The sequence below is a fragment of the Artibeus jamaicensis genome, unplaced genomic scaffold (assembly GCF_021234435.1).
Source record: "Artibeus jamaicensis isolate MK-2021 breed Jamaican fruit bat unplaced genomic scaffold, CSHL_Jam_final contig_388, whole genome shotgun sequence".
NCBI classification, from domain to species: domain Eukaryota; kingdom Metazoa; phylum Chordata; class Mammalia; order Chiroptera; family Phyllostomidae; genus Artibeus; species Artibeus jamaicensis.
In genome coordinates this window covers 7328792-7342045 of record NW_026521813.1, presented here as the reverse complement: position 1 = coordinate 7342045, position 13254 = coordinate 7328792, and the positions used below count along the sequence as shown (strand labels likewise).

Below are 13254 nucleotides of genomic sequence, written 5' to 3'. Positions count from 1 at the left end.
AACTATTTTAGATGTGTTCATATTTAATCACTGCTTATAAAGAATAATGTAATCATGATTATTTTTGGTATGTTTTTCACGCACGATAATCAGGCTTGTCTGGCATGAGGTAATCACACAGCAGCTGGAGAGAAGAGAGGGAAGGCTGGAAAAATGTAACCACTCATATGATGACCAGTAGATATATGCCTAAGCCAGGCACTGGAGATTTTCTAAACTACAGTTCCTCAGGTCATTTTTCAGCCAACAGGTTTACTAAGATTCCAGTTAGCAATTCGTAAGGCTTGGGTTTTGGTCCAAATAAGAATGTCATGTGTCTCTTACCAAATATAGTTATTGCAAAAATTCATTCATTAGTCCTTGAGAGAGGGTGGCTACTTGTTTAGGCCCCACTATCTGGGCCCCATCAACTGAACCAGGAACCATGGGGACAGCCGACATGGACTTCCCTTGAGTGGCACCAAAGGCCAGAATCCCAGGCAGCCTGGAATGCGGCCGTTGCTTTTGTCCCAGGTCCCTTTTCTGAATCCTGCCTCTTCCTTCTCTACCATCAACATAGTGTCTGTCTTCGTTAATAAAACTTTCTCGTCACTAAAAATGCTTTACAAATACTTGTTCACAACTACACACTATATGATGCTTTCCATTTCCCCCTTTACTCTCCAGAACACATGTATGAATAAAAAATCAAAGCCTTCTGTCATCAGCTCACCATACTCTTGTTCCACCTCTGTTTTGTTTCCTGTTCATCCTTTCTTCTTTTTATTATCCCCAACCTCTACCCCACAAGCAACTGTTTTGAAAGATAGTTAGAAATCCCACTGGGGAAACAGGAATATCTCCTCACACTTCTACAGCATAAAAAATTAATGTTAAGGAAGCTTGGCTTGACTGGTGCTAGGGAGAGGTAATAAAGTATAACCAAGATTTTTGTGATCATTTTGAGTCATACCTTTAAAATCTCCATTAACAACTCAAAACAAAACAATCCCACCTGACAAAAAAGCAAGCCTGCAGGCAGAGCTGGGGAGAGCTCAGGCAGCCTTGTGCCTTCCCATGGACACGCCTGGTCCCTGCATGCGCTTCCAACAGCAGAGACTGGTCTGAGAAGAGGCTGCGCCCGCTGTTCTGCGCATAAACATAGTGGGGAAGGCCCCTTGAAATGCCTTTCCCTTTTCCAGTTTTCTTCTTTCTCTTCATTCTTTTTACAGGGAAAGAAAAAGCCTCAAAGTTTACTCTGATAAGCTAATGATAGTTGAAAGTCTTTGCCAGCTCATTGGTCCTGGGTCAAGAAACAAACACACAAACAGGACCTAACCCTCATAGGTAAAATACTTTATCCTTCAAGTGGAGACCATTGAAATCTGCCCCAGAAACAAAGTGGAATGAACAAACCAAGTAAATTCTAATGAATATTTTATTAAACTAACATTTATATGTTATGCATATTCTAGATACAAATCTCTACGCTAAAGATCTAAGAATCCAAATTTGAATAAAACACAGACCCCGCCCTTTGGATGTTTGCAGTCTTAATTTACTAGTCAATAATTTGCTAATCAAATTTATGAGTTGATATTACATTTTTTTATTTCAGATATTAATGTTAATTTATAATACTATGTAAGTTTTCAAGCACAATTTTAAACCTGAGTTAAATGTAGCCATATGGTAGATATATTACAAGATGAACATTTCAGGTATTTATTGTTATAAGTTCTATTATCTATTCCATAACAACCCAATTAGGAATCTGAAATACAGAAAAAGCAACCTTGAAGGCAATATTTAATTTTGAGCTAAAAGAGGAAAATAAAAGTTTGCTTTCAACTACCTTCTGTCCATGTCTGATCTTTCATTCAAATCTCATCTCTTCTTTAAAACCATCTTTTTAATTCCTAACCTAAATTAGCCTCTTCTTTTTTTAATCTGCACAATTAACATATCAATATGTCCCACCTAGATTTTAATCTAATGGTTGTTATTCATCATACACTTCAGAATCACTTGTGGAGTTTAAAAAATACACATTTCTAGGTTCCAACATCATAAACTTATTCTGTCAAGGCGAATATTGTCCTGGCATTTGCACCTTTAAAACACAGCACATACAACACACTCCTGGTAAAGAACAACTGTTCAAATTATACTGTACAATCTGGCATCTTGTAACAGCACATCATCTATTTGTGCATTGATAGTATAGTATTCCCAAGTGAACTGTAGTGATATTTTGGGTATAGGCACAGATATTGAATATATTTACTTTGTTCTCTGTAGCACATTGAACTTACTCTGTACCAGTAAGAATTTTCACACTTGTTGCTTGAAAAAATGACAAGGGACTTTCTTCAACAACCGGTATCTAATGCTATCATACTGTGTTTCTGTTCATATTCTTTAAATAGTGCTGTAACAAATTTGATCATGAGAAAATATTATGTATTTACCTTTATTTGATATTGTTCTTACAAAGGTTCAGGGCAATTCCTAGAGAGTTTCAGAGAAGGATGCTATTTCTAGCACAGTGCAGTCAAACTTACCTTGGCTCTAGTTCAAATTCTCTTCTTATTTATCCTATGTTGAGGAGGAAAACAAAAGATAAAAGTTGTGAGGCACCTGCCATTAGTAAGCACTAAATGCATTGCATGGTAGCTGCTGTGATGAGGTGTTTGGGAAGTCTCTTTGCCCCCGAGATTTCCTCAGCAACAGGTGTTATGCCTATGTCCTGATAACCAGTTATTCCCATAGAATGCCAGAGCTGGAGAGGCCTGCTGAGATGATTTAATCCCACAGTCTTCCTTTCTAACTTCTGACCCAGTTCAGGGCTAATAGCTGGAGCAATCTGTGCTTTTGTGGGGTTCAAATGTACTGCCCCACAGAGCTGTTTTAAAGGTCAGTGAGGGAATGCAGGGAAACCCCAAATACAGGATCTAGAACAAATAACATCCCCCTTTTTACTGAAAAATCATAAGCATATAATTTTGTAACATAAGAATATCACACTCAAGTACACCATATGACATTTTAGGTGACGTGTTCAAACTAAAACCATAAATCATTACACCCTACCAACCACACTCGAGCAGGTGTTACTTCTGCTGGACCCTGTATAGTTACTGGCATAAACAAGCTAGTGAGGTAATAATTCTTGTTATCATTAATGTAGTATAATAGTAAAAAAAAGTCAGTTGACTTTTAATGTAGTTCAGTGCTCTGTTCCTGCCTCTTAAAGGGCACAGTCCTTAATAAAATGTAGTTACAATAGGTAGGAAAAATAACAAAGCACAATTGATTATCTTTGAATTCATTAAATAAAATCAAGTTAACATTGACCAGAAAATGAAAGATAGCATATCATCCTCTGGCAGATGTTGCTATGGAGTCAGACCTTCACCGGGGTTCAGATTTTTTCTGAACCTACTGTTAGGGTAGGACATGGCTGTTCAACCTCTTTACCTCTTTGTTTCTCCACATGTAAATGGGAACAATAAAATACCTCCCTCATTGGCTTATTTTGAAGAAGTCATTACATGAAAGCATTTCAAAGTCTCTGACAAATAGCAAGCTTCCAATGAAGGTTATTTTATTATTATTAACATTTCATGATTATTTATAGATAGGTTAACATAATCTGTCGTGCATACTGGGGACATGGTGAATGGCGGTGCCATTAATAATCACACTGGGACAGCAGGCGTAATAAACCAGGATGCATGGGCCCCTTATCTGCAATATATTTTCCAGCTGAAAGCAAATTCCTAAGGGAGTGTTATATTGTGCATGGAGAATTTACATGGAACTTTTTGGAAAGATGTTATTTATGGAGCAGATTCAAGATGGGCAGAAAAGTATGGTGCTGCCTTCTTCCAAACTCCTCCGAGAAAAAACCAGAGAAAGGCACACTGTTTCCATGGTATTTATAAACTTAGCCGAAGTCTCTAAGTTCTCTCTGAAGCTAAGGTCTTGGGAAATGAACTTCCATGTAAGTTTGTTTTAAGTTTCTTTTAAGTACTTTCAAGAGAAGCTTTCTGAAATATCTTACCTAAGTTCCTGTCTCATGAATCAAACATACAAATTGTGTTTTATACTTTTTAAGCGAGTTTTTAAAATATAATGAAAACAGAAACTTTGCTTCTGAATCACCTATATCATTGACCATTCACGCAGCCATATATTTATTCCTCCTTTTGTTTTAGAACAAATTAGAATTTTAGGAAGGAACAGATAATGGTGGCCCTGGTCTGTTCCATTCTGCTCCATTCCACCCCATTTAATTCTACAAACATTTATGGGAAGCCCACTATATATCAGCCCTCTCGCCAATAAAACTGAACTTTCCTGCTAATACACAAAGGTGATATTAAAAGGACAACTACAATAACTCTTCAGACAAAGGCTCCATAAAGATCCATTCAGGTGTGGTGGGTGACATTTACATTCCTCAGGAACATTTTGTCTCCTACTCCCCTTCTGATCAGAAATAGTGTGAATATTTATCACATTCTCTCAACAAAATATATTTTCTTATTAATGGATTTCAGTTTTGGCTTTTACTCTGTAATACAGAAATGCATAACCTTAAGTTCTGGTGATATAAGGCCCATGAAATCATGTGCACTTGGGAACCAGTGCATTACCGCTATGCTGCTACCGTGCAGAACAAAATGAAAAGTTTGTCACTCGTTTGATGTTAATTTAATGTCCTACTTAGTTTCAATCAGATGCAAAGAGCTGTTTCATCCATTAAAGTGCATCTTGTGGGGTCCATAATGAAGTGTTCTGTTCCTGTCTTGTAAACAAAATACGTAAATGAAACCACAAATGGTTTCTATTCTGTGAGGGGACTCACCTCCATTGTGAAAAACTTTGACCCTCCAAACAGCATTCGGTTTATTCCAGCTTTGGTTTTTGTCGCACATCTTCACCTAGTCCCAGAGGAGCAGAACAAATTTGAAGCGTTATGCAATTACACATATAGGCATCTATAAGGCATTACCATATGGTATATCAATTGGGTCCACGGCAAATTTAACGGCAGTGGCAGCTGTCAAACATACTCAAAACAAAATGAATTATCCATTCAACCTCTGGTACTTAAGTGCTTTTTTATATTCTGTGTTTTACAAAAACAGTTTAGCTTTAAGCAGCATTCAAACTATGATCAGTGTCTCCTGAGCAAATTTTTTATGAGATTGAATGAAGATAATGACAACCATTAGTCACTGCATTAGCATAAGGCATGAGGCACATTACAATATTTATAAGCAGCTAAGCCATGACAGTGAAATGATGACATCCTATAACTTGGGCAGGGTTTTGACTACAGCTGGCTGCTATTTTGTACAGTGCAACCAGTCTAAATCTGGTAGTAGTATATTTAATATCAGGTTCATCATAAGACCTAATTGTTTTCCACCATAGGGTACTGAGCTTTATCTCCTCTATCAACCAAAAACAAATAGTCACACTGCTTAATGGCTGTTCAATTAATGTTTATGTGCTAGTTTTATACCCTGAATTATTTTATGAATAAACTCTAAGAAGCTCTTTGCCAACTAAGTTTAATGGAACATCCACTATATTAAAAATTCCCAAGATTCTTATAGTACCTCAAACTATCAGACAGGGAATATAGAATGTACATTGATATTTAAGAATCTTCCACACTCCTAGGAAAATCATACGTTGAAAGGAAATGATCGATGTGGCTTGAACCTTGCAGTGTTCCAACTGCAGATCAAACCAAGGTTAAAATAGAAATAGCCTGATCAGACCCAGTCAAAAGGTGAGACTTAGTATATTATACTAGAAAGGCTCGTTTTTTTGTTTTACTTTTTTTTTAAACTTGTAACTCCACACCTATTGATATTTCTACTTTCCTTATATAAGACACAGCAAAGCAGTCATTGATTGTATTAATTGAACTCCTTTCCTTTGGTAAAAGTTTTATAAAATGACTGAAAATATATTTTCACTGAAAGGTTGCCATTTTTGAATTTGTGAGAAAAATGATTTCTGGCTTTTGTAGTTATTTGGATATGGCAGATTTATATTTATTCAGTGCTTTTAATTCTAATGTATGAGACTTTATGTCTCCAACATTGGAGCAATTAATAAATAGTATCTCTATTGTCCCGCATTAGTTAGCACCATTAGACAAAGGAGAAAGGAAGAATGGGAGAAAGGATGAAAGGAAACAAGGAAGGAAGGAAGGAAGGAAGGAAGGAAGGAAGGAAGGAAGGAAGGAAGGAAGGAAGGAAGGAAGGAAGACAAGAATTGAGGAAATGAGAGATAATGTGCATCTCCTTTAGAAAATGGAGGATACTCTCGCACCATGCATGGTGTTTACTAAGTCTGATGTCTATATTTTAATGGAACTGTGGCTGCCCTCTTCCTCCTGTCCTATGGCTTATCATTAACACGAGGTTCATGTAACAGAACAAATGAGATAGCAAGTTTAAGAAATGTCAAACATTCTTGAAAACTTTTCAATAAGAGCACAACTGGGCAAAAAAAAAAAAAAAGAACACAACCGGGAAATGACAAACATCATCTGGTTCATTGGTGTTTAAAGCTAACTTTTCTAAAAATATAAGGCAATGAACCTTTCATATTTTAGTTTCTTTTGTATTTTTAAACATTGTTTTATTGAAATGTATGTAGTTGGATTAATTTGAATTTGAGTGGTTTAGCACTACAGTTTTATTACTAATGTTTATTATAAATAAAGGTGGCTCTATGGTTCATAACACATTAAAAATATCTTAGCAGAGCAATTGACTTACTATAAAATAATTTTAAAATATAATTTAAAAATATATCATTACTTGACATTATAACCAAATTCATTGTATCTTAACTGGATGCTTTTTCTAATTCTACATATTGTTAGATACTAATTAATATTCTAAATCATGTCTGACTTAGTTTTGAAGCTACTAAGCAAATAACATGTGACATAAAATTTTGAATGTGTTGAGTGAGCATTTGACAGATAAATTAACAAGGAATGAAATCCTAAATCCTTAATTTTACTCCTAACTAGAAATCCTTGTTTATGTTTCTGCAGTTATTTTATAGATGATTTTCATATGTCAAAAATTAGAGTAGTGAGCCCTCGCTGGTATAACTCAGTGGATTGAGCATGCGCCTGCCAACCAAAGCATTGCTGGTTCGATTCCCAGTCAGGGCACATGTCTGGGCCTCAGGCCAGGTCCCCAGAACAGAGTGCAACCACACACTGATGTTTCTCTCCCTCTCTTTCTCCTTCCCTTCTCCTCTCTCTAAAAATAAATAAATAAAATCTCTAAAAAATAAGTAAATAAAACATTAAAAAAGTTAGAGTAGTAAAAAATATTTTAGGAAATATTTTAGGAAGGTTTTTCAGGGACATGTGTAAAGGACACATGGACACAACCAAAGAGGGATAGGATTAAGGGGGGAATAGAGGGGGATTGGGGTAAAATGGAGACAACTATATTTGAACAACAATTAAATTAAAAAATAATCATAAAAAGTGCATTTCTTGCTCCCAGAAATTAAGTAGAAAACTGTGTGGTTCTGAGCACACCAGAACCTGATATATTTAGCACAGGTCAGCTCTCTGGCCTATCATAAGAGCAAGCATTCAGGAAATCATGTCAAATTCAGCAATGAGGTTGGACCTGGAAAGTGAGTAAGCCTAAGACTCTAATGTGTTGCTTTTATATTGGGAAATGAGCTGCCGTATTTTGTATACAGTATAATACAGCAGGTTAATTGTAAAACACTACAATCTGTATGGATTCACCATGTATTACTTCAACAGCTGGTTTATGACAAATAGGTATTTTGGGGTCCTTGCAATGCACTTTAATAATAAAGATAAACAAAGAGAAATTGGACCAAACAGCAGAAACCACTCTTACCAAAAAAAAAAGTCTCTTCACTTCTAAATAAAATTGTTTAATAAATTTTGTTTTTTGCAAACTGAGCAAAATTAGATTTTGAAATTCACAGGGCATTTAAAAATCTTAATTGTCCAACAGTTGTAAAGCCCCCACCCCTTTTTTAAAGATGGAAAGATTAATGTAAATGTAGAACAATGATGGCAGAAGTTGTGCTAAGTTTTATCTAGTAGTAGAATCTTTTTTAAAAAAAATTTAATTAATTTTATTTAGTTATTTTTTATAGTAGTAGAATCTTTAACCAACGCTTTTTCTTTTAAAGTTCTGATAATCACAGGTGCTAAAGAAATAGAGTCTGAATTTTGATGTATTATAAATAAAAATGAAATGTTTCTAATAATTTCTCATGTAGCGCTTTACACTTTAATTTTAATTCCATTCTCTACCAGCTAAATGAGAAAAATCATTACTTAATTTAAGGTACACTTCATATTATAAAATCAGTGTATACTTTTGTAATCATTAGGCTCTCAATTTTGAGTGATTGCATGTGGCTTTGCTACCAATATGCTTTGTTGTTTTAAAAAGTATGTAATACTATAGCACACCTTTAGAAGGTATTTAAATATTAATTTTTAAGGATATGAGTAAATGTTTATTATAGGTAAAAGTAAACCTCAAAACATTTGGTTTATTGAGAGTGTGTTTTATTAAAACATGTTTAATAATTACTACACATAGGCAGTGTTCTCTCTCATACAACTTTGATCTAACTTCTACTGATGCTATTGTTTACAAAAACCAGATGGCTCATTATTTTGGAGAGGTTGATGTTCAGAGCAAGTCCTAACATTTAGAATTCAGGTGATTTTGGACAAACCTCTTAACCCTGTGAATTTTTTTTTCAAAAATTATGTTCATTGCAGTGATTTACAATCACCAAGATATGGAAGCAGCCCAAGTGTCTATCAGTAGGTGAGTGGATAAAACAACTATGGTGCAATTTACATGATGGAATATTACTCAGCTGTAAAAAAGAAAATTTTTACCCTTTGCAACAGCATGGATGGACCTGGAGAACATTACGCTAAGTGATATAAGCCTGTCAGAGAAAGACAAATAACATATGATTTCACTCATATGTGAAATCTAATGAAAAAATTGAACTAACAAGCAAAATAGAGACAGATTTATAGATAGAGAGCAGGATGACAGCTCTGGGGAGTGGTGCCAGTTAGGGGGCAGAGGCATTGAATAAAAAGGAAAAAGGACTCATGGACAACAGTGTGGTGATTGTGGGGGTGTGTGTGGGGGGGATAAATAGTAATGGGAAAATACAAAAAAATTTTTAAGGAAATTTTGTTTCCTTATCTTTAAAATGAGAGAAAGAAAATTTGCCCTGCTTTCTTAACAGACCTGTTGTCCAATTGAAACTACTATCTTAAAAGTTTTATAAAGTATCAATGCATGGATAGACAGGTAGAAAGGTATACATGATAAGTATGTACATATAATGTCATATAAAATATTAGTATTTTACATAAAAACATTATCATTTACACATGTCATATATAGTATATAAGAAAAATAAGATTAAAAAGGATGGAGGCACATTGATATTTATTAATTCAATTATATTTGATAAGTGCCTCACATAAATCTGGATCTATAATATATACTAGTGAAAATAAAGAGAAAGTTAAGCTTTTTCCCAGGAGGGCTCTAATTTCTGGTACAGAACAGTAAAGTGTGGCTGCTCTTTCCCTAAATATTTCTTTTTTATTTTTTTAAGATTACTAATAATTCTTTTATTTATTTTTTTAATATTAAATTTTATTTAGTTACTTTTCAAGTACATTTTTTTTAATCTATTTCTCCCATCCCACCCGCCCCCCACCCGGTCTCCCCCCTCCCTCCCATTCCCCCCCCCCAGTCCTCATCTCTGTGTCTTTCATACTTGTTCCTCAAAATCCCTCCCCCTTTTTCCCCTTAAGTTCCCTTCCCTCTCCCCTCTGGTCGCTGCCCACTTGTTCTCTATTTCAGTGTCTTTGTTTTTATTCTGTTTGCTTGTTTGTTTTATTCTTTAGCTTCCTGTCAAAGGTGAGATCATATGGTATTTGTCCTTCAATGCCTGGCCTATTTCACTCAGCATAATGCTTTCCAGTTCCATCCATGTTGTTGCAAAAGGTAGTAGCTCCTTCTTTCTCTCTGCTGCATAGAATTCCATTGTGTATATGTACCACAATTTTTTGATCCATTCATTTACTGACGGGCACCTAGGTTGCTTCCAACTCTTGGCTATTGTAAATTGTGCTGCTATGAACATTAAATATTTCTTGAACATCGTTAAACCAGGATGCTGCATTTTTTTCAAGATGCTGCACTCGATGACATTTTTCCTTATGTGAGAGCTGGCCAGGCATTTAGCTCAGCCGACTACTTGGCATCCACTCAGTAATTTTTAGCTGCAAATTGTCATAAGGACACTTTCTTTTAAACCGATTTCACTTGGAGGTGATCATTTCTATTCTCATTTGCAGGTTAAAGTGATTTCCCGAGTGACGTAATGAAGAGATAGAATTAGAGATGGTAAACTACATGGATTCAGTAAATCATTGGAATATTACTTAAAATACATGAACGCTTCAAGATTAAATCTTGAGAGAATTAATTAACAAACCTTTCCTACTTCTGAGCAAGCAGATCAATTCATCACCAAGGTTCACTCATTAGCAATTAACCTTTTATAATATCCTATGTTTGATGTCTTCTTAATAATCTAAATACAACAAATAAACAATTCCTATTGAGAGACTTTAGAGAGTTAATGCTTTGACAGAATCTGCTTTTTTTACTCACAGTATATAGTATGCCAAATTACAAGATTCTTCGAATGTAAGTCGGAGCACAACATCTCTCAAACATCAATACAAGATATGCAACAAGTTCTAAAATTCTAAAGTGCTAATTTGAACTAACGTGCTCTGAGAGGAACTGCCGCCAACATTTGTTCTTTACACAATGGTGGACATGCAGAAACATTCGGAAGGAGTAAAAACTCTCTGCTGGTGGAAGTGAGGGGAAAATGCACCGGTCTATGAAAGCGCTTGTTCTGAGCCCGGTGACAGAAGTTCCGGACACATGCAGTGGTGGAATGTTCTGTATTTCAGGCAGAGGGAAGACGTGTTTTTAATTTTTAAAGTACTGCCTTATGTGAGAAGTGATTTGCACAGGATGGTGATTTATGAGGATTTTTAGATCTCAGGACATTAGGTTCCCGGAAGATGTTAAGGGATGGCCTGTCCTTTTCTCATGCAGCTGCCTGTTTCATCTTAGTGCTTCTAATGGGCCTCCTGCGCCTTCCAGCTGCACTCCCTTTCCTTCCCAATCTACTGTTTTCTTATTCTCAGTTCACCTTCATGCTGGCATCCTATTGTTAAACATAATAAAGTATAAAGTCCATTTCAATAGTGTGAATCATCTATCGAACAAGAGATAATAAGGAAAAGTACATTTTATTGTTACAGTTATACAGATAGGGACAAATCAATACAATAGAGCATGCCATTGCTAAAGAAATAAGTAATCAAGAAATAAGTAAAAATATATTTTCCTAGAAATATATTTATATAATTTATTTTTATTTTTCATTGAAGTTTTACATTATTTTGTTATTTAAGATATCTGAACCTCCACGAAAGCTAAATTCTATACTTAGATACACTTAGCTTCCATTTAATTAATGGTAAATTGGGCAAATAAATATACTCAGGGACAACACACATAGAGTTTTGGATCATTACACAGGACCCATTTTTAAATAACCCAAGGAATAGAGATATTCTGAATGTTCTGGCTTATATATATATATAGAAAGGATTAAAGATTTATCATCAGACTTCAAAGTTAGTACTGATCTTGGAAATTTTCATAGTAAGAGAATTTCTTCTAATTCCTTTTTACCAGCCTGAAGAATGAGTCACACATATGCATTTTGGTTTCTTCTCAAATCAGTTTACTTTGAAGCTTATTCTTAAAGTCATAGGGGACAGCAGTGTGTAGGGCTAAGTATGAGGACACTGATTGTGACGGTCTGGGTTTAGGGTCCACCCCACTGCCCAGTGATGCGACTTTCGGTAGGTTACTTCTCTCTCAGGCTCAGCTTTGCCTCTTAGAAAATGAGGCTACCTTAGAATTTATATCACAGGTTGTTGAGAATATGTATGAGGTCAGTCATTCCCATAAATCCTTAAAATAGTGCTTGACATGTGTCATGCATTCCATTATTGCAACTTTTTGTTTCTTCATCTTGTTTATGAAACTATTATACCAAATTATTGATAGTCTTACTTTCACAATGAGCTCTATTTTAGTGTGAACAATATACGTGCAAATTCTTATAAGATTACTGTGTATGAACATAACTTATACTTGTTTTGAAGATACACAATATTTGCTTGCTAATGAATATAATGAGGGACATGTTTGCAACTGTGTTCTAAAGCCTATCTTAATTGCATACTATAGTAAAGAATAATTTTAAAATGTCTAAGTTGCAAATTGATTTGAGTAATATGAAATTTTTATAGGTTATATAGTTTTCATTTATAGATTTTATGCACACCATGAAGTTATCTTCAAGTATAAAAATTTTTAGTCAAGAAAAAATAATCTGGGGAAAGAATGTTATAAATTTGCAGAGGATATGCACACACCTGTGTGATTTTACATTATACTTCACAAATCTATTAGTAGGTGCTGTTGTTATCCCCATTTTACCTATAAGAAAACTGAAGCTGGAAAAGTTAGAGTAACTCTGATTACACTCTAGAGCATGTAGTGTGGGTTAAAGACTCAGAGTGTAACTTTACTTTTTTTTAATCCTCTGCATACAAATAACCTTATGGAAATGGGTATGAAGTCACAAAGAAACAAAATTGCCTCCCTTTGGCATATGTGTATAGAGCAGAATCCAATTTCAAGTGCAAAAAGAAGTAACAAGCAACTGGAGAGTGGAAAAAGAAAGGGAGAGAAAGAAAATTAGGAGGAATACAAGTGAATCTGTTAACAGAATTATCTTTGAGGAGGAGTATAGACTTTTGATTTTTGGACTATATATTTTACAGTCTATTTTTAAACCCCAATTGTGGATTATTTTTGTAATAAAAAGAAGCCTCTATGTATTTAACAAAGAGAACTGCCCCCCACCCGCTCCCTGCCCTGGGGCCCACCACCAAAATACACAAATTCACCCTGCAGGCCAGGTCCCCAGTAGGGGGTGCTCGAGAGGCAAACACACATTGATGTTTCTCCATCCCTTCCCCTCTTTAAAAATAAGTAAAATCTTTGCTGGCAAAGCTTTCAT

At 35.2% G+C, this 13254-nt stretch overlaps 1 protein-coding gene across 1 annotated transcript in view; it reads right to left on the bottom strand.

Annotated features, from left to right (window-relative positions):
* Nucleotides 1-2542: 2542 nt before the first annotated feature.
* Nucleotides 2543-13254, bottom strand: part of KHDRBS2 (KH RNA binding domain containing, signal transduction associated 2) — a 569275-nt gene continuing 558563 nt past the window's right edge. Inside the window, exons 11-12 of the transcript XR_008391564.1 lie at nucleotides 4853-4928; nucleotides 2543-2577 (exon numbers count right to left, since the gene is read on the bottom strand). The gene's annotated coding sequence lies outside the window, so the exon portion shown is untranslated. The remainder of the gene's footprint in view (nucleotides 2578-4852; nucleotides 4929-13254) is intronic.